Source organism: Haliotis asinina, chromosome 9 (assembly GCF_037392515.1).
Source record: "Haliotis asinina isolate JCU_RB_2024 chromosome 9, JCU_Hal_asi_v2, whole genome shotgun sequence".
NCBI lineage: Eukaryota > Metazoa > Mollusca > Gastropoda > Lepetellida > Haliotidae > Haliotis > Haliotis asinina.
The window spans coordinates 3,313,157-3,336,374 of NC_090288.1; the positions used below are offsets into that span (position 1 = coordinate 3,313,157).

At 38.0% G+C, this 23,218-nt stretch overlaps 3 long non-coding RNA genes across 3 annotated transcripts; all 3 read left to right on the plus strand.

Annotated features, from left to right (window-relative positions):
- Positions 1–2,364: 2,364 nt before the first annotated feature.
- LOC137296820 (uncharacterized) lies at positions 2,365–5,946 on the plus strand. The gene is made up of 5 exons (XR_010957667.1): positions 2,365–2,436; positions 3,497–3,528; positions 4,608–4,750; positions 4,914–5,032; positions 5,651–5,946. It is a non-coding gene; the product is annotated as an uncharacterized lncRNA (long non-coding RNA).
- A 4,053-nt stretch (positions 5,947–9,999) lies between these two features.
- On the plus strand, positions 10,000–13,542 carry LOC137296223 (uncharacterized). The gene is made up of 5 exons (XR_010957633.1): positions 10,000–10,069; positions 11,123–11,154; positions 12,243–12,385; positions 12,548–12,666; positions 13,242–13,542. It is a non-coding gene; the product is annotated as an uncharacterized lncRNA (long non-coding RNA).
- A 3,576-nt stretch (positions 13,543–17,118) lies between these two features.
- On the plus strand, positions 17,119–20,669 carry LOC137296246 (uncharacterized). The gene is made up of 5 exons (XR_010957634.1): positions 17,119–17,188; positions 18,248–18,279; positions 19,327–19,469; positions 19,633–19,751; positions 20,370–20,669. It is a non-coding gene; the product is annotated as an uncharacterized lncRNA (long non-coding RNA).
- Positions 20,670–23,218: the final 2,549 nt, after the last annotated feature.

Sequence of the window (23,218 nt, forward strand, 5' to 3'; positions counted from 1 at the left end):
TTGGACCTGTCACTATACCATCAAAACATCCGAAAAAAACTACACTGCTGGGATATTTTGTTATGATCAGACAAGGAATACCATGGATATTTGCATAACGGATAATGACATATGATGGGCATCCGGCCTCTTGACTGTTTAGGTGAAGAAATTCTGCTAATGTGAACCGGAGCCCCGTCACTTTGTCCGTCACGGTCGAGGGTTGCGGGCGCTGCCCAATTTGCAGACTGGTTTCGTAATTAGACCGTTGGCGAGAAACATTATTCGCTCCGCATCAGTGCCCCTGTAACTATACTGCAGTCTATAGCCAGTTTAACTATACTTCAGTTCATAGTCAGTTTAACTATACTTCTGTAACCTTATGTGAGATGTTAGTATCTTGAATTTTACTAATTGGCCCGTAATAGTTCACACCATTTTATCAGGTTTCCAGTGAAATTATCAACAAAATATGCACCTTTTCTTTCCTCGGTTTAAAGGTCACATGCAACCAAAAAATCAAACATAATTAAAACACATTTATCACTTATTCATGACAAATAATATACATTGCTGCTTTAAAAAAACAAATAAACACAATTATAAGCGTACAATCGTGATTCAAAAGTGCAATATTTTGTACTTGGGCTTACTTCCCCCGAAACGAAGCCCTCGGGAGACCGAACCCAGTCATAGCGGGTGGATATGCACTCAAGTGTAACGACGGTTTCCGATTGGCTGTTTCATTTGCTGATATGCCGAGGGTTCATTGTGTGTACAGAAAGATGATCTGTTTGATGGGCATTTTAGAAGTATAGTCAGTCACAAGAAAGTAAGATTCTTTATGGATAACAACTTCTTTTTGTGTACTTGATGCGTCGTTTCAGTGTGGATTCATATACTGTTGTCAAACAAAATCATATACACTAAAAGAAGTCGTTATCCATGAAGAATGTATATAGATATGCTGGGTTTGGAAAATATCTGTTATCTGAATTTGCGCTCGATCCAATAAAAAATCATGTCAGTAAAGATGGTAAACTACTGGGTGACTGGAATCTGTCATTCGTCCAAGTACAAAGCAGGACTTAAACTTCCGTCAGATCCAGTCATCCGAAAAAAAATGAATGTAGTATGTTTGCAACCCACAGACATAAAAACATGTCATGTGTATCACACGTGCCTAATTACATAATGTGGCAGACACGGAACTCGGGTGCACGAATCATAAATCAACATATTTTCTTTATGTCGTATAGTCTGATAGGTGTTAAGTGATTGAAACTGTGTATTGCATGTTGTCTTTAGCAGACAGGCAGGTGTGAATAAACCAGACACTGAGCTTTCTCTATGACAGAGACTGCTTACCACAATCAACAAGTTTTTTTTACGTAACAAGTAGATTATTCACTTGTTTGTGTACACAACCAAGACTAGACTACTGCTCACGACCTCAGACGCTGGGCATGCATACTGTTTCAAGCTCCGCGAACCTATGCGCTGCGCATGCGTTATGGACGCAGTGCAGCACAGCTCTTGAAACCAGTTTTCCCCCCAGCGCTGGGGGGAATTTAGTGAAACGTTTGAACTCCGATTTCGCAGGATTTTTCTTCATCGCGTTTTTTTTTCAACTTTATAGGTTGAATTGGCATTTTTTATGATTTGTTTCGGTACGTGCACACCGAAAGGTACCAGAATCTGCAAAGTTGTGTTTTACGTTGCATGTGACCTTTAACAAATAAAAAGTGCATGTATACTCTTGTAATTTTGACTTGATTGAAACGTAAACCACCACTGAATAGTAGCTGAAACCTGAAGCATTTGAAGTTTCAGTCACAGTCAGTCATGGATGGACAATGTATTTTGTTTAGACTTGATACATAGTACTGTATATAAAGCAGTTAAGTTTTTTTTATATGTTTAAGTATGCAATACACGGGGCAAAGCAGAATACGTTTGTAGTTGGTTTCCCGAAAATACGACATGGGGTGTGAGTGCGTGTGGTTTTACGTCGCTTATTGCAATATCCCAACGATATCTCAGAATGGGACACGAAACATGTGTTTCACACTGTGGGGAATCGAACCTGGGTCTTTTACGTGACGAGCAAATGCTTTAACCACTAGGCTACCCTAGTTTTCTGCATCCCCCTGTGTAACATGCATAATTAACAGGATCCAGGTATCTGCTATGTACACCACAAGGTACAAACTGTGTGGGTTTTGGGTTTCAGTTTTATCACCAAATTACACTCACTCATGTCCTTGTTCAACTCGGCAAATTCTTATAATTGTAACCCAGATATTTGTGATTGGATGACTGTACTGTCTAATCAAAGGCGACGTTTTCAAGGAAAAGGATGCGTGGTTCACGGATATTTGCTGTTATAAAAGACCACGAGCACCCAAGATCGCTACTCCATCCCTGGAACTCACAGACTGTCATCACCAAGACCAGGTAAATCTTTTCTGTATTCCTTCTGATATGCGGACTTGTTCCGATAGTCTTGGAGGCACAGATGGACCAGAATAAGTTCGCCTTATTATATGCCGTAAGGTCGCCTAAAAGAACATGATCACGGGTTCGAATCCCAACTTCGAGCTGATTATGCATTTGTCAGCATGCTAACTGTGGTCATAAGTTCCAACGAAATCATAAACGTGGTGGTTAAGTACATGGAGCTTGGTCATGGTAACACTGTGTGTATTGTGGGCTAACTCACGTATATCTTACAGTAGCGTCTGTCTTACATTATGGCGTATACTGCATGTGGACATTTTTACAGCAAAATATCAATAATCTATGGAAGAAACGGACTATCAGGGGCCGCCTGTGGCACAAGGATCATTTCGTTCTGCTTGAGAATTTATCAGCTTTATAAAAAAAATTATTTAATCACCATAACGTTATGAACATACATACAGCTGATGATTACCAGAGGGTAAATGTCCCTCTCTTCTGGTTTATTTGAAAGGTTGTAAGCGGCATTCACGAAACCTCGGCCTTTGTCAACATGATAACAATGCGAGATTATGAAACATGAGATTTTGGCCACAGTGGTGTAGAGCTTTGACCATCGCTTGCAGGTTAAAGAAACGTTACTTCAACCTGTTCTAAGGTAGATGCACCTGCATAAATGTCCGTATTCCAAATTATATTACAATATGGAACTCCACTTGTCCACTTCTACACTGATTCACGGTTTGTGTTGTAGATCTTTATCAGTGTAAATTAAACTGAAATTTTTGTTCTTAAACCAGAAGAACATGTGCTAAAACCAAACATCGTGTGTCACAAGAACAGTTTGTAATGCATAAACTTACTCAAAAAATCTATTTTGTCCCCATCTCTCATGCCACGTAATGCGTATAAAATTCAACAGGAAACTAGTGCACGCGTTGAATATTTTCCAATACAACAAATGTAAAGTAATTATTGTATTACAGAGTCATTTGCAATGACAATTCCTATGAATGTGTCACTGTGATTTATATAAATCAATTAACTCTTTTTACAGGTTTACAAACCCAAAGAGCAACAGGAAATATGGTATGTTGATGTGTGACTGAATAGAACAGAACATTTATTCTACAATAGGAATAGGAGTTTGGTAAGGTTCCGGTTTGTGTTTTATTTGAAACATCACCTCTTGACATGTACTTAAAAAAAAACGCTCCCAGATTAAACTACAGAATAAGGTGCTTACACTGTATGGCTGACACGACTGGGTGATCTCAACAGCTAGTACGATTCTCGAGATGTGAATCTTATACCTGGCATTCCATATTCCCATTTCTAAATAGGGAATACACTGCCTTTTCTATCATGTTTATTTCCACAGTTTACATAATACATGCAGAATATATTCACATGAGTATACATACACACTTTCATAAATCCCATTCATAAAATCAATAAACATCTTTGAATGTGTTTTGCATACTTTATCTCTGCGTTTCAAATAATTGTAATACATGTGATAATTAACAACACTTACGACATGTTCTCTGATATACTATTTTCTGTAAATAGCTTTTGGAATGATGACCAGAAAGTAGAGAATTGCATGTAGACTAAGCATCATATTTTGCGATTTTATAGTATTTTGATATCGGCATTATTGCATGCTTTATATCAGGAGCTTGTTGTGCTATGTTTTGTGTGCACATTACCTGTTGCACAACAAGATGTATTGCACCTAAAGGGTTGTTGTTTTTCGTTTTAAATCCAAGTAGGATGTTTTCAGGTGTAAACGTAATGTTTCCTTCAGTTACAGTTATTAACCATCTGGTCAAACTCTCCCAAATCTTTCTAACATGACAACAGTATGGACAATTGTTTCTAATCCCTTTGAACAGAATGTACATATAGATGTGTCCTTTAGACTGATTCTGTTTAAGAAAACGTTTGTTGGTATAGTATCACATAACAACTTCATCCGTAATCAAGTTACTACATGTTGTGTATCGATTTGTCATCATATATGTGCATTGTGTTATCATACTGTATTTCAAGGACTCTTTCCCACCTTTTATGTGCATATGATTTGTTGTAACCGGGGTCTAGTAAACAAAGCTAAAATATTTGGAGCCTTTACACACTTGGTGGTACCCCAAATTATGTTTCAGGCAAACTGGTTGTCCCACTCCGCCAAAGTGACCCTGTACGAGAGGGAGTACTTTAATGGTCGTGCTTTGACAGTCACTGGTGACATGCCCGACTTGGGAAGCTTCGACAACTCTGTGTCATCCGCCATTGTACACGAGGGAGAGTAAGTACATATGAACCCAGATGAAACATAATTGTGTTGTTTTGTTTTTTTCAAAGAAAGGCATGAAGAGAGAAATGATCCAGACAAGCATTGCCTTATTTCGTACTCTTTTAAAGTCACGATTATCGAAGATTTTCGAGTGTATTTGTTTTTGCCTTTACAGTTGGGCACTATACAGTGAGGTCAAATATTCCGGGAAGCGGATGCTCCTTAATGAAGGACAGAGCTATTCCACCCTCTCTGCCCTGAATAATACCGCTTCATCCATCAGTAGAATTTGAGGTATGTACTTATTGTATTTGATCTAAAACGGTTGTAAGCATTCCTTGAATATATTGATGGCATCACTCTCCTTTCTGTGGATATGAGAGTCATACACAGAATCTAAACCGAATGTTTGTTAATAACTGATATAGAAATATCTGACGCTTGTCGAGGACGTATTTCACGTTTATCGACCAGGGATGAGATATACCGTGGACCTGAAGAAACTATACATTTCAGTATGTCCGTTGATTCAAGCATGCTTGATTTTCAATGGCATTAGTGTGCACCTACAGAATGTCAGCCTTCGGCGAGGACCCTGAAAATCCGAGGTAGAATAGGCCTTCAGCAACCCATGCATGCCACAAAAGACGAATCTAGTTTGGAGGTTTAACACATATATACTGGAGAAAATAAGTAAGGGATATCGGTATTTAGGGGATTGATATTGAACCAGTGTGTCCATGAATAAATAAGTCGTTATTCATAATTTACATATATTCCCAAGTATTTTTGTCCAGTATAGTTCAACTGGAAGTATATTGGGCGTGTTTAAAGGCGTTGCTTTGCAGATCACCTCATAAAACAAAATCTTGTTTATCTTTTATTTGTTTTTAGTGATTGTAATATCTCTAGTTTCAGGTGATGACAGCAGGTCCTCCTTTGTTGGACGACTGACTTGCCTTATACTGAAATGGATGCCCCACAACACATACAGCAACATACATGTCATGTGTCAATATCTACAGAAGCAAGCAGATCATTTTATTGAAAATATAATACACTTAGAGTAATTTCAACAATGTACATCTTGAAGAAGAGAGAAGTCTTTATAACTGGAGATATAACTGACCAATAAAATTGAAAACCAGACCGTGCCAATTAAATTTTTGTTGTAACTTGCGGTTTTTTTCAATAAATTATTTTCCTTCGTTGCATCGTTTACATGAAGTCCTTTGTGCATTTGTGAATGGGTGCCGTGTCGACTCTGTATTTTTACAGTGTATGTTTTGAGGCTGGGAGGAGTAAATGAGTGAATATTTAACGTCACATCGGCAATATTTCAGCCACGCCGTGTCGAGAACAACTGGCACATTGAACCTGTCCATAAACATTTGTCATCCTATTCGTATGGAGACCACTTCCATTTTGAAGTTCATAATTCTTCAGTTTCCTAACCTGTCTAAATACAATAGGCCGATCCAGTCTATCAATCAAAACTGGCGCGTGCGTCAACTTCGGCCACTTAGCAGTCCAGACGCACTTTGTGAAATTGTGCGACTTCTTCCCGGGGTCAAATGATGACTCTGAAGCGATGTGCTTCTAATTAAGCCATTCACACTAGCTACATCGATTATATATTGCTGCAATTTGATGTGTACCTTCAACAAAACCAATACGGTCAAGACAGAACAGATTGATGTGGATCAGGAAATGCTTTAGGATTCACAATCAGTTAAATGTCGACACCATCCTTCACAAAACCTTCGCAATAAACACTGACAATTCTTGTAACTGCAATTATTGATTTTGCTGTAGGTTTTTAGTCAATACTGGGCACTGAGTTGGTAGACCATAAAACTGAAATGAGACGGACGAACAAGCCGTAACACAATGGAAACAAATGTGAGGGCAATTTGATTTCGGTTTGTGTCTATCAAAATAGCAAAACGTGTTACATTAAGGAACAGTGTGGTGGATATTGTTGCCTTCGCCCGTAGATATTCTTAAATTTGTCACACATTTTAGAATGTTCAAGAAAGTTTAAGAAGCACAGTCTGAAGGCCTATTCTGCAGTGCAATTTCTGTAATTAAGTGCAAAATACTTTTTATTCAAACAGACAGTATCAGCAGACGCCTATCAGACAATATCCAAAATACCAAAATTATTTCAAACGAGTGTCTATAAAACCATGACGTAAATTTTCGGAATTTCTTCAAAGACAGGGGACCTTGTTGTACTGAATAACCGTACTCTGTGTAAATCGGAACAAAAACTTTGCGAGAAGAATAGTGACTTTCTGGAATACTGGACGGAATGAAATAAAGTTGTATTTCTGAACTAAGAGAACATTACTTGTTTTGAACTTTTGTTACAACATTCTTTTTACCCGTATGGGAGATACATTGGTGTATTGTAAGAGTAATACAGTGATTAAAAGAGCCATTATAATTAAATCATTAGAAATAACAGCAAAGTATGTTTTTAAGAATCTTGCGTCCTTTAGTAAACGAAAGAAGGGAATGAAATGAATAATATACTATTCAATTATAATTACTTATACTTACTTGACTGACATAATAGATTCATGTGGTTTTAAAGCAGAGCTAGGCATTAAAAGACCCCGATATACATATCATTGCAGAGCAACCACTTTGTACTGATGTATTTTCTTGCCCCCTGCCTTCCTGCTTTAAGACATCTCACTTTTTTAAACAATATATTTTCTAAAACCAGTTCTGAAAGTGAACATTACCAGTATCATAACACATGATAAAGTTATTTCATCATCCAGACAACTGACAAAACAAATGGTGCCCTGATCACACCCTGGTACGGCATTATTCAGTCTTGACACATAATTTACAAAGTTCTCAGTTGACTATTCATGGCTTTGGAATGAATATTGAAACATATATTTAACCCAAATTTGATGTAATACTTCTTAGAAATCATCACCTTTTGAGGAGATGATCAATGTTTGAGGATGGTGCCAAAGTTGAGTTTATCAAAATGTTGGTTTTTGGACAAACTGTTTAAGGTTTGTTGATTATTAATTGGCAAATGACCTTCATATGGAATTGTACACTGGTTTGCAGGAGCTGGAAGCTTTAGGGCATTTTCGTGCGTGTTTCATAAACTTTTGTCATGACTTTTAGCACATCTTGAAAACATCTTGGAAATTAACGTCTTGTCCTCCAGGGATATGGTCTCAAAAACAAAGACAACCATTGTTTAAGAAGCAACAATGTCCATGAGTAATTTTACTGACAAAATGCCTGGAACTTAGTAAATATTCTTTGCACCTTCATTAGTAATTAGCCGTTAAATATCCCTGAATAAAAAAAGTTTATATTATACTGAGTCAAAAAACAAACTTCACAAAACCCACTCAAACCCATCAAATGACGTTAATGCCAAATCAGGTTTTGCCCGTGCAGTCGATCACGTGATGTACGCAGCGAAGATTTCTTCATTTGCACGTGTTTGCATTGGCCTCAAGAATTGAAAAAAAACCCCGCTTTTAAACCACATTTCGAACGATACTTTAAATGCCACGATTGTCAAATGTGCAACGTGAACGTGCCGTTGGTACATTGCAAGCGGGAAGGTCAGTTATTGACGTCGCAAGAGCAATGGGATGCAGCCGTCATACTGTGTATGACTTGCGAGGTCGTCTACAACAAACTGGCACCACCTCCGATCACCAATGGTCGGGTAGTACACGTGTGACGTCACGAGCAGAATGATGATATTCCCGGAACTGCGTCTTTACCCTCTAGCACTCTATCAGGAACCTTCCTCTATCATTTGAACTGGTTTAAAACATTCACCTTTTTGCGTATTTGCAACCCATGATGTACTCACCAATACCCTTCCGGGGGTGAAAAGATGACTTCCACGGAACTGCGTTTTGACCCTCTAGCATTCCATAATGAACTTTTCTCTATCATTTGAGCTGGTTGTGAAACTTGTAGGTCCGATTCACCTTTTCCCCGTATTTCAACCCATTATCTACCCACCATTACCCGTCCAGGGTTTAAAAAGATGACTTTCACAAAACTGCATTTTGACTCTCAAGCACTCTATCAGGAACCTTCCTCCATCATTTGAGCTGGTTTTAAAACATGTAGCTCCGATTCACCTTTCTGCGTATTTGCAACCCATGATGTATCCACCATTACCCTTCCGGGGATGCAAAAGATGAGTTTCTTGAAGGAAGATTATTGATGGAGTGCTAGATCGTCAAAACTCGGTTCCGTGAAAGTCACCTCTTGCACCCTTGGAAGGGTAATGGTGGATACGTCATGGGTTGCAAAACGTTCAGTCACAGTCAAACATGGATGGACAGTTTATTTTGTTTAGACTTGATACATAGTGCTGTATATAAGGCAGTTGACTTTTTATATGTTTACGTAGGCAACACTTAGTGAACACGGGGCAAAGCAGAATACGTTTGTAGTTGATTCCCCGAAAATACGACATGGGGTGTGAGTGCGTGTGGTTTTACGTCGCTTTTTGCAATATCCCAGGGATATCTCAGAATGGGACACCAAACATGTGTTTCACACTGTGGGGAATCGAACCTGGGTCTTTTACGTGACGAACTAATGCTTTAACCACTAGGCTACCCTAGTTTTCTGCATCCCCCTGTGTAACATGCTTAAGTGACTGGATCCAGGTATCTGCTATGTACACCACAAGGTACAAACTGTGTGGGTTTTGGGTTTCAGTTTTATCACCAAATTACAGTTGACGATTATTTATCTACACGTCAAGGAGACAACACTCCATATGTCATCCTTTGAGGCCCAGTGAAACGTTTCTTCATGTAATAAGGAATGGTTTTCCATAGACGTAGCGTACTGTACACGTACACCATGTAACCGTCTGTGATGTCAGATGCCACGGCCAGACGCATTTGATGCCCCCATAATCTGAACAGAAATCGGCCAAGTACTGATCCATATAGGAGAGTTGTGGGTATGTTATAAATGATACCCACCCGACCATCTATTTTTCTATTACTGAATTCAGTTCTGCTTGCACGTTTGATGAGTTTGCAGCGTGTGTCTCCCAAACCCCGGACAGATATTGTTACTACAGGTCCTCACAGGTCGGCCCAGTGTCACTCGTGTCCTTGTTCAACTCGGCAAATTCTTATAATTTTAACCCAGATATTTGTGATTGGATGACTGTACTGTCTAATCAAAGGCGACGTTTTCAAGGAAAAGGATGCGTGGTTCACGGATATTTGCTGTTATAAAAGACCACGAGCACCCAAGATCGCTACTCCATCCCTGGAACTCACAGACTGTCATCACCAAGACCAGGTAAATCTTTTCTGTATTCCTTCTGATATGCGGACTTGTTCCGATAGTCTTGGAGGCACAGATGGACCAGAATAAGTTCGCCTTATTATATGCCGTAAGGTCGCCTAAAAGAACATGATCACGGGTTCGAATCCCAACTTCGAGCTGATTATGCATTTGTCAGCATGCTAACTGTGGTCATAAGTTCCAACGAAATCATAAACGTGGTGGTTAAGTACATGGAGCTTGGTCATGGTAACACTGTGTGTATTGTGGGCAAACTCACGTATATCTTACAGTAGCTTCTGTCATTGGCGTATACTGCATGTGGATTTATTTACAGCAAAATATCAATAATCTATGGAAGAAACGGACTATCAGGGGCCGCCTGTGGCACAAGGATCATTTCGTTCTGCTTGAGAATTTATCAGCTATATAAAAAAATTATTTAATCACCATAACGTTATGAACATACATACAGCTAATGATTACCAGAGGGTAAATGTCCCTCTCTTCTGGTTTATTTGAAAGGTTGTAAGCGGCATTCTCGAAACCTCGGCCTTTGTCAACATGATAACAATGCGAGATTATGAAACATGAGATTTTGGCCACAGTGGTGTAGAGCTTTGACCATCGCTTGCAGGTTAAAGAAACGTTACTTCAACCTGTTCTAAGGTAGATGCACCTGCATAAATGTCCGTATTCCAAATTATATTACAATATGGAACTCCACTTGTCCACTTCTACACTGATTCACGGTTTGTGTTGTAGATCTTTATCAGTGTAAATTAAACTGAAATTTTTGTTCTTAAACCAGAAGAACATGTGCTAAAACCAAACATCTTGTGCCACAAGAACAGTTTGTAATGCATAAACTTACTCAAAAAATCTATTTTGTGCCCATCTCTCATACCACGTAATGCGTATAAAATTCAACAGGAAACTAGTGCACGCGTTGAATATTTTCCAATAAAACAAATGTAAAGGAAGTATTGTATTACAGAGTCATTTGCAATGACAATTCCTACGAATGTGTCATTGTGATTTATATAAATCAATTAACTCTTTTTACAGGTTTACAAACCCAAAGAGCAACAGGAAATATGGTATGTTGATGTTTGACTGAATAGAACAGAACATTTATTCTACAATAGGAATAGGAGTTTGGTAAGGTTCTGGTTTGTGTTTTGTTTGAAACATCACCTCTTGACATGTACTTAAGAAAACGCTCCCAGATTAAACTACAGAATAAGGTGCTTACACTGTATGGCTTACACGACTGGGTGATCTCAACAGCTAGTACGATTCTCGAGATGTGAATCTTATACCTGGCATTCCATATTCCCATTTCTAAAAAGGGAATACACTGCTTTTTCTATCATGTTTATTTCCACAGTTTACATAATACATGCATAATATATTCACATGAGTATACATACAAACTTTCATAAATCCCATTCATAAAATCAATAAACATCTTTGAATGTGTTTTGCATACTTTATCTCTGCGTTTCAAATAATTGTAATACGTGTAATAATTAAAAACACTTACGACATGTTCTCTGATATACTATTTTCTGTAAATAGCTTTTGGAATGATGACCAGAAAGTAGAGAATTGCATGTAGAATAAGCATTGAATAAGCATATGATTTTGCGATTTTATAGTATTTTGATATCGGCATTATTGCATGCTTTATATCAGGAGCTTGTTGTGCTATGTTTTGTGTGCACATTACCTGTTGCACAACAAGATGTATTGCACCTACAGGGTTGTTGTTTTTCGTTTTAGATCCAAGTAGGATGTTTTCAGGTGTAAACGTAATGTTTCCTTCAGTTACAGTTATTAACCATCTGGTCAAACTCTCCCAAATCTTTCTAACATGACAACAGTATGGACAATTGTTTCTAATCCCTTTGAACAGAATGTACATATAGATGTGTCCTTTAGACTGATTCTGTTTAAGAAAACGTTTGTTGGTATAGTATCACTTAACAGCTTCATCTGTAATCAAGTTACTACATGTTTTGTATCGATTTGTCATCATGTATGTGCATTGTGTTATCATACTGTATTTCAAGGACTCTTTCCCACCTTTTATGTGCATATGATTTATTGTAACCGGGGTCTAGTAAACAAAGCTAAAATATTTGGAGCCTTTACACACTTGGTGGTATCCCAATTTGTGTTGCAGGCAAACTGGTTGTCCCCCTCCGCCAAAGTGACCCTGTACGAGAGGGAATACTTTACTGGTCGTGCTTTGACAGTCACTGGTGACATGCCCGACTTGGGAAGCTTCGACAACTCTGTGTCATCCGCCATTGTACACGAGGGAGAGTAAGTACATATGAACCCAGATGAAACATAATTGTGTTGTTTTGTTTTTTTAAAGAAAGGCATAAAGAGAGAAATGATCCAGACAAGCATTGCCTTATTTCGTACTCTTTTAAAGTCACGATTATCGAAGATTTTCGGGTATATTTGTTTTTGCCTTTACAGTTGGGCACTGTACAGTGAGGTCAAATATTCCGGGAAGCGGATGCTCCTTAATGAAGGACAGAGCTATACCACCCTCTCTGTCATGAATAATACCGCTTCATCCATCATGAGAATTTGAGGTATGTACTTATTGTATTTGATCTAAAACGGTTGTAAGTATTCCTTGAATATATTGATGGCATCACTCTCCTTTCTATGGATACGAGAGTCATACACAGAATCTAAACCGAATGTTTGTTAATAACTGATATAGAAATATCTGACGCTTGTCGAGGACGTATTTCACGTTTATCGACCAGGGATGAGTTATACCGTGGACCTGAAGAAACTGTACATTTCAGTATGTCCGTTGATTCAAGCATGCTTGATTTTCAATGGCATTAGTGTGCACCTACAGAATGTCAGCCTTCGGCGAGAACCCTGAAAATCCGAGGTAGAATAGGCCTTCAGCAACCCATGCATGCCACAAAAGACGAATCTAGTTTGGAGGTTTAAGACATATATACTGGAGAAAATAAATAAGGCATATCGGTATTTTGGGGATTGATATTGAACCATGTGTCCATAAATAAATAAATCGTTATTCATAATTTACATATATTCCAAAGTATTTTTGTCCAGTATAGTTCAACTGGAAGTAAAAACAAAATCTTGTTTATCTTTTATTTGTTTTTAGTGATTGTAATATCTCTAGTTTCAGGTGATGACAGCAGGTCCTCCTTTGTTGGACGACTGACTTGCCTTATACTGAAACGGATGCCCCACAACACATACAACAGCATACATGTCGTGTGTCAATATCTACAGAAGCAAGCAGATCATTTTTTTGAAAATATAACACACTTAGAGTAATTTCAACAATGTACATCTTGAAGAAGAGAGAAGTCTTTATAATTGGAGATATAACTGACCAGTAAAATTGAAAACCAGACCGTGCCAATTAATTTTTTGTTGTAACTTGCGTTTTTTTTCAATAAATTATTTTCTTTCGTTTACATGAGGTCCTCTGTGCATTTGTGAATGGGTGCCGTGTCGACTCTGTATTGGACAGTGTATGTATTTAGGTTGGGAGGAGTCAATGAGCAATATTCAAGCCACACCGTGACGAGAACAACTGGTACATTGACCCTGTCCATAAACACTTGTCATCCTATTGGTATGGAGACCACTTCCATTTTGAAGTTCATAATTCTTCAGTTTCCTAACCTGTCTAAATACAATAGGCCGATCCAGTCTATCAATCAAAACTGGCGCGTGCGTCAACTTCGGCCACTTAGCAGTCCAGACGCACTTTGTGAAATTGTGCGACTTCTTCCCGGGGTCAAATGATGACTCTGAAGCGATGTGCTTCTAATTAAGCCATTCACACTAGCTACATCGATTATATATTGCTGCAATTTGATGTGTACCTTCAACAAAACCAATACGGTCAAGACAGAACAGATTGATGTGGATCACGAAATGCTTTAGGATTCACGATCAGTTATATGTCGACACCATCCTTCACAAAACCTTCGCAATAAACACTGACAATTCTTGTAACTGCAATTATTGATTTTGCTGTAGGTTTTTAGTCAATACTGGGCACTGAGTTGGTAGACCATAAAACTGAAATGAGACGGACGAACAAGCCGTAACACAATGGAAACAAATGTGAGGGCAATTTGATTTCGGTTTGGGTCTATCAAAATAGCAAAACGTGTTACATTAAGGAACAGTGTGGTGGATATTGTTGCCTTCGCCCGTAGATATTCTTAAATTTGTCACACATTTTAGAATGTTCAAGAAAGTTTAAGAAGCACAGTCTGAAGGCCTATTCTGCAGTGCAATTTCTGTAATTAAGTGCAAAATACTTTTTATTCAAACAGACAGTATCAGCAGATGCCTATCAGACAATATCCAAAATACCAAAATTATTTCAAACGAGTGTCTATAAAACCATGACGTAAATTTTCGGAATTTCTTCAAAGACAGGGGACCTTGTTGAACTGAATAGCCGTACTCTGTGTAAATCGGAACAAAAACTTTGCGAGAAGAATAGTGACTTTCTGGAATACTGGACGGAATGAGATAAGATTGTATTTCTGAACTAAGAGAACATTACTTGTTTTGAACTTTTGTTACAACATTCTTTTTACCCGTATGGGAGATACATCGGTGTATTGTAAGAGTAATACAGTAATTAAAAGAGCCATTATAATTAAATCATTAGAAATAACAGCAAAGTATGTTTTTAAGAATCTTGCGTCCTTTAGTAAACGAAGGAAGGGAATAAAATGAATAATATACTATTCAATTATAATTACTTATACTTACTTGACTGACATAATAGATTCATGTGGTTTTAAAGCAGAGCTAGGCATTAAAGAAACCCCGATATACACATCACTGCAGAGCAACCACTTTGTACTGATTTATTTTCTTGTCCCCTGCTTTCCTGCTTTAAGATATCTCATTTTTTAAACAATGTATTTACTAAAACCAGGTCTGAAAGTGAACATTACCAGTATCATAACACATAAGGTTTGTTTATTATTAATTGGCAAATGACCTTCATATGGAATTGTACACTGGTTTGCAGGAGCTGGAAGCTTTAGGACATTTTTGTGCGTGTTTCATAAACTTTTGTCATGACTTTCAGCACATTTTGAAACCACGTTAGTAGTGTGTATCTCAGAAAAGGAAATAGGTAAGAATTAACGTCTTGTCCTCCAGGGATATGGTCTCAAAAACAAAGACAACCATTGATTAAGATGCAACAATGTCCATGTGTAATTTTACTGACAAAATGCTTGAACGTAGTAAATATCCTTTGCACTTTCATTAGTAATTAGCCGTTAAATATCCCTGAATAAAAAAAGTTTATATTATACTGAGTAAAAAAAAAAACTTCACAAAATTCAATTCTTAAAAATAATGAATAATATTTCTCTGAGGATACATCTATGTATCCGCAATGGGATCCCTATCATTCGAGTCTAAAAACAAACACGTTAGCAAAACCCACTCAAACCCATCAAATGACGTTAATGCCAAATCAGGTTTTGCCCGTGCAGTCGATCACGTGATGTACGCAGCGAAGATTTCTTCATTTGCACGTGTTTGCATTGGCCTCAAGAATTGAAAAGAAAACGCTTTTAAACCACAATTCGAACGATACTTTAAATGCCACGATTGTCAAATGTGCAACGTGAACGTGCCGTTGGTACATTGCAAGCGGGAAGATCAGTTATTGACGTCGCAAGAGCAATGGGATGCAGCCGTCATACTGTTTATGACTTGCGAGGTCGTCTACAACAAACTGGCACCACTTCCAATCACCCATGGTCGGGTCGTACACGTGTGACGTCACGAGCAGAATGATGATATTCCCGGAACTGCGTCTTGACCCTCTAGCACCCTATCAGGAACCTTCCTCTATCATTTGAACTGGTTTAAAACATTCACCTTTTTGCGTACCAATACCCTTCCGGGGGTGAAAAGATGACTTCCACGGAACTGCGTTTTGACCCTCTAGCATTCCATAATGAACTTTTTTCTATCATTTGAGCTGGTTTTGAAACTTGTAGGTCCGATTCACCTCTTGCACCCTTGGAAGGGTAATGGTGGGTACGTGATGGGTTGCAAAACGTTCAGTCACAGTCAAACATGGATGGACAGTTTATTTTGTTTAGACTTGATACACAGTGCTGTATATAAGGCAGTTTACATTTTATATGTTTACGTAGGCAACACTTAGTGAACACGGGGCAAAGCAGAATACGTTTGTAGTTGATTCCTCGAAAATACGACATGGGGTGTGAGTGCGTGTGGCTTTACGTCGCTTTTTGCAATATCCCAACGATATCTCAGAATGGGACACCAAACATGTGTTTCACACTGTGGGGAATCGAACCTGGGTCTTTTACGTGACGAACTAATGCTTTAACCACTAGGCTACCCTAGTTTTCTGCATCCCCCTGTGGAACATGCATAAGTAACTGAATCCAGGTATCTGCTATGTACACCACAAGGTACAAACTGTGTGGGTTTTGGGTTTCAGTTTTATCACCAAATTACAGTTGACGATTATTTATCTACACGTCAAGGAAACAACACTCCATATGCCATCATTTGAGGCCCAGTGAAACGTTTCTTCATGTAATAAGGAATGGTTTTCCATAGACGTAGCGTACTGTACACGTACACCATGTAACCGTCTGTGATGTCAGATGCCACGGCCAGACGCATTTGATGCCCCATAATCTGAACAGAAATCGGCCAAGTACTGATCCATATAGGAGAGTTGTGGGTATGTTATAAATGATACCCACCCGACCATCTATTTTTCTATTACTGAATTCAGTTCTGCTTGCACGTTTGATGAGTTTGCAGCGTGTGTCTCCCAAACCCCGGACAGATACTGTTATTACAGGTCCTCACAGGTCGGCCCAGTGTCACTCGTGTCCTTGTTCAACTCGGCAAATTCTTATAATTTTAACCCAGATATTTGTGATTGGATGACTGTACTGTCTAATCAAAGGCGACGTTTTCAAGGAAAAGGATGCGTGGTTCACGGATATTTGCTGTTATAAAAGACCACGAGCACCCAAGATCGCTACTCCATCCCTGGAACTCACAGACTGTCATCACCAAGACCAGGTAAATCTTTTCTGTATTCCTTCTGATATGCGAACTTGTTCCGATAGTCTTGGAGGCACAGATGGACCAGAATAAGTTCGCCTTATTATATGCCGTAAGGTCGCCTAAAAGAACATGATCACGGGTTCGAATCCCAACTTCGAGCTGATTATGCATTTGTCAGCATGCTAACTGTGGTCATAAGTTCCAACGAAATCATAAACGTGGTGGTTAAGTACATGGAGCTTGGTCATGGTAACATTGTGTGTCTTGTGGGCTAACTCACGTATATCTTACAGTAGCGTCTGTCTTACATTATGGCGTATACTGCATGTGGACTTTTTTACAGCAAAATATCAATAATCTATGGAAGAAACGGACTATCAGGGGCCGCCTGTGGCACAAGGATCATTTCGTTCTGCTTGAGAATTTATCAGCTATATAAAAAAATTATTTAATCACCATAACGTTATGAACATACATACAGCTGATGATTACCAGAGGGTAAATGTCCCTCTCTTCTGGTTTATTTGAAAGGTTGTAAGCGGCATTCACGAAACCTCGGCCTTTGTCAACATGATAACAATGCGAGATTATGAAACATGAGATTTTGGCCACAGTGGTGTAGAGCTTTGACCATCGCTTGCAGGTTAAAGAAACGTTACTTCAACCTGTTCTAAGGTAGATGCACCTGCATAAATGTCCGTATTCCAAATCATATTACAATATGGAACTCCACTTGTCCACTTCTACACTGATTCACGGTTTGTGTTGTAGATCTTTATCAGTGTAAATTAAACTGAAATTTGTGTTCTTAAACCAGAAGAACATGTGCTAAAACCAAACATCTTGTGCCACAAGAACAGTTTGTAATGCATAAACTTACTCAAAAAATCTATTTTGTGCCCATCTCTCATACCACGTAATGCGTATAAAATTCAACAGGAAACTAGTGCACGCGTTGAATATTTTCCAATACAACAAATGTAAAGTAATTATTGTATTACAGAGTCATTTGCAATGACAATTCCTATGAATGTGTCATTGTGATTTATATAATTCAATTAACTCTTTTTACAGGTTTACAAACCCAAAGAGCAACAGGAAATATGGTATGTTGATGTGTGACTGAATAGAACATTTAATCTACAATAGGAATAGGAGTTTGGTAAGGTTCTGGTTTGTGTTTTGTTTGAAACATCACCTCTTGACATGTACTTAAAAAAACGCTCCCAGATAAAACTACAGAATATGGCTGACACGACTGGGTGATCTCAACAGCTAGTACGATTCTCGAGATGTGAATCTTATATCTGGCATTCCATATTCCCATTTCTAAATAGGGAATACACTGCTTTTTCTATCATGTTTATTTCCATAGTTTACATAATACATGCAGAATATATTCACATGAGTATACATACACACTTTCATAAATCCCATTCATAAAATCAATAAACATCTTTGAATGTGTTTTGCATACTTTATCTCTGCGTTTCAAAGAATTGTAATAATAATTAACAACACTTACGACATGCCCTCTGATATACTATTTTCTGTAAATAGCTTTTGGAATGATGACCAGAAAGTAGAGAATTGCATGTAGAATAAGCATCATATTTTGCGATTTTATAGTATTTTGATATCGGCATTATTGCATGCTTTGCAGGAGGTTGTTGTGCTATGTTTTGTGTGCACATTACCTGTTGCACAACAAGATATATTGCACCTAAAGGGTTGTTGTTTTTCGTTTTAAATCCAAGTAGAATGTTTTCAGGTGTAAACGTAATGTTGCCTTCAGTTACAGTTATTAACGATCTGGTCAAACTCTCCCACATCTTTCTAACATGACAACAATATGGACAATTGTTTCTAATCCCTTTGAACAGAATGTACATATAGATGTGTCCTTTAGACTGATTCTGTTTAAGAAAACGTTTGTTGGTATAGTATCACATAACAACTTCATCTGTAATCAAGTTACTACATGTTGTGTATCGATTTGTCATCATGTATGTGCATTGTGTTATCATACTGTATTTCAAGGACTCTTTCCCACCTTTTATGTGCATATGATTTATTGTAACCGGGGTCTAGTAAACAAAGATAAAATATTTGGAGCCTTTACACACTTGGTGGTATCCCAAATTATGTTTCAGGCAAACTGGTTGTCCCACTCCGCCAAAGTGACCCTGTACGAGAGGGAATACTTTACTGGTCGTGCTTTGACAGTCACTGGTGACATGCCCGACTTGGGAAGCTTCGACAACTCTGTGTCATCCGCCATTGTACACGAGGGAGAGTAAGTACATATGAACCCAGATGAAACATAATTGTGTTGTTTTGTTTTTTTCAAAGAAAGGCATGAAGAGAGAAATGATCCAGACAAGCATTGCCTTATTTCGTACTCTTTTAAAGTCACGATTATCGAAGATTTTCGAGTATATTTGTTTTTGCCTTTACAGTTGGGCACTGTACAGTGAGGTCAAATATTCCGGGAAGCGGATGCTCCTTAATGAAGGACAGAGCTATACCACCCTCTCTTCCCTGAATAATACCGCTTCATCCATCAGTAGAATTTGAGGTATGTACTTATTGTATTTGATCTAAAACGGTTGTAAGCATTCCTTGAATATATTGATGGCAACACTCTCCTTTCTGTGGATATGAGAGTCATACACAGAATCTAAACCGAATGTTTGTTAATAACTGATATAGAAATGTCTGACGCTTGTCGAGGACGTATTTCACGTTTATCGACCAGGGATGAGATATACCGTGGACCTGAAGAAACTATACATTTCAGTATGTCCGTTGATTCAAGCATGCTTGATTTTCAATGGCATTAGTGTGCACCTACAGAATGTCAGCCTTCAGCGAGAACCCTGAAAATCCGAGGTAGAATAGGCCTTCAGCAACCCATGCATGCCACAAAAGACGAATCTAGTTTGGAGGTTTAACACATATATACTGGAGAAAATAAGTAAGGGATATCGGTATTTAGGGGATTGATATTGAACCAGTGTGTCCCTGAATAAATAAATCGTTATTCATAATTTACATGTATTCCAAAGTATTTTTGTCCAGTATAGTTCAACTGGAAGTATATTGGGCGTGTTTAAAGGCGTTGCTTTGCAGATCACCTCATAAAACAAAATCTTGTTTATCTTTTATTTGTTTTTAGTGATTGTAATATCTCTAGTTTCAGGTGATGACAGCAGGTCCTCCTTTGTTGGACGACTGACTTGCCTTATACTGAAATGGATGCCCCACAACACATACAACAACATACATGTCGTGTGTCAATATCTACAGAAGTAAGCAGATCATTTTATTGAAAATATAATACACTTAGAGTAATTTCAACAATGTACATCTTGAAGAAGAGAGAAGTCTTTATAATTGGAGATATAACTGACCAATAAAACTGAAAACCAGAAAGTGCCAATTAAATTTTTGTTGTAACTTGCGTTTTATTTCAATAAATTATTTTCCTTCGTTGCATCGTTTACATGAGGTCCTTTGTGCATTTGTGAATGGGTGCCGTGTCGACTCTGTATTGGACAGTGTAGGTATTGAGGTTGGGAGGAGTGAATGAGTGAATATTTAACGTCCTATCGGCAATATTCAAGCCACACAGTGTCGAGAACAACTGGTACATTGAACCTGTCCATAAACATTTGTCATCCTATTCGTATGGAGACCACTTCCATTTTGAAGTTCATAATTCTTCAGTTTCCTAACCTGTCTAAATACAATAGGCCGATCCAGTCTGTCAATCAAAACTGGCGCGTGCGTCAACTTCGGCTACTTAGCAGTCCAGACGCACTTTGTGGAATTGTGCGACTGGGGTCAAATGATGACTCTGAAGCGATGTGCTTCTAATTAAGCCATTCACACTAGCTACATCGATTATATATTGCTGCAATTTGATGTGTACCTTCAACAAAACCAATACGGTCAAGACAGAACAGATTGATGTGGATCACGAAATGCTTTAGGATTCACGATCAGTTAAATGTCGACACCATCCTTCACAAAACCTTCGCAATAAACACTGACAATTCTTGTAACTGCAATTATTGATTTTGCTGTAGGTTTTTAGTCAATACTGGGCACTGAGTTGGTAGACCATAAAACTGAAATGAGACAACACAATGGAAACAAATGTGAGGGCAATTTGATTTCGGTTTGTGTCTATCAAAATAGCAAAACGTGTTACATTAAGGAACAGTGTGGTGGATATTGTTGCCTTCGCCCGTAGATATTCTTAAATTTGTCACACATTTTAGAATGTTCAAGAAAGTTTAAGAAGCACAGTCTGAAGGCCTACTCTGCAGTGCAATTTCTGTAATTGAGTGCAAAATACTTTTTATTCAAACTGACAGTATCAGCAGATGCCTATCAAACAATATCCAAAATACCAAAATTATTTCAAACGAGTGTCTATAAAACCATGTTCGGAATTTCTTCAAAGACAGGGGACCTTGTTGAACTGAATAACCGCACTCTGTGTAAATCGGAACAAAAACTTTGCGAGAAGAATAGTGACTTTCTGGAATACTGGACGGAATGAAATAAAGTTGTATTTCTGAACTAAGAGAACATTACTTGTTTTGAACTTTTGTTACAACATTCTTTTTACCCGTATGGGAGATACATTGGTGTATTGTAAGAGTAATACAGTAATTAAAACAGCCACAGCCATTATAATTAAATCATTGGAAATAACAGCAAGGCATGTTTTTTTAAAGAATCTAGTAAACGTAGAAAGGGAATAAAATGAATAATATACTATTCAAGTATAATTACTTATACTTACATGACTGACATAATAGATTCATGTGGTTTTAAAGCAGAGCTAGGCATTAAAGAAACCCCGATATACATATCATTGCAGAGCAACCACTTTGTACTGATTTATTTTCTTGCCCCCTGCTTTCCTGTTTTAAGACATCTCACTTTTTAAAACAATATATTTTCTAAAACCAGTTCTGAAAGTGAACATTACCAGTATCATAACACATGATAAAGTTATTTCATCATCCAGACAACTGACAAAACAAATGGTGCACTGATCACACCCTGGTACGGCATTATTCAGTCTTGACACATAATTTACAAAGTTCTCAGTTGACTATTCATGGCTTTGGAATGAATATTGAAACATATATTTAACCCAAATTTGATGTAATACTTCTTAGAAATCATCACCTTTTGAGGAGGTGATCAGTGTTTGAAGATGGTGCCAAAGTTGAGTTTATCAAAATGTTGGTTTTTGGACAAACTGTTTAAGGTTTGTTGATTATTAATTGGCAAATGACCTTCATATGGAATTGTACACTGGTTTGCAGGAGCTGGAAGCTTTAGGACATTTTCGTGCGTGTTTCATAAACTTTTGTCATGACTTTTAGCACATTTTGAAACAACGTTAGTAGTATGTATCTCAGAAAAGGAAAAAGATAGGAATTAACGTCTTGTCCTCCAGGGATATGGTCTCAAAAACAAAGACAACCATTGTTTAAGATGCAAGAATGTCCATGATTTATTTTACTGACAAAATACTTTGAACTTAGTAAATATTCTTTGCACCTTCATTAGTAATTAGCCGTTAAATATCCCTGAAGAAAAGAAGTTTACATTATACTGAGTCAAAAACCCCACTCAACTTCACAAGCCCCACTCAAACCCATCCATTAGTCGCTCAAATGACGTTAGTGCCAAATCAGGATTTGCACGTGCAGTCGATCACGTACGCAGCGAAATTTTCTTCCTTTGCATTGGCCTCAAAAACTGAAAAAAAACCCCACTTTTAAACCACAGTTCTAACGATACTTTAAAGGTCACATGCAACCAAAAAATCAAACATAATTAAAAGACATTTATCACTTACTCATGACATATAATATACATTGCTGCTTTTAAAAAAACAAATAAACACAATTATAAGCGTACAATCGCGATTCAAAAGTGCAATATTTTGTGCTTGGGCTTACTTCCCCCGACACGAAGCCCTCGGGAGACCGAACCCAGTCATAGCGGGTGGATATG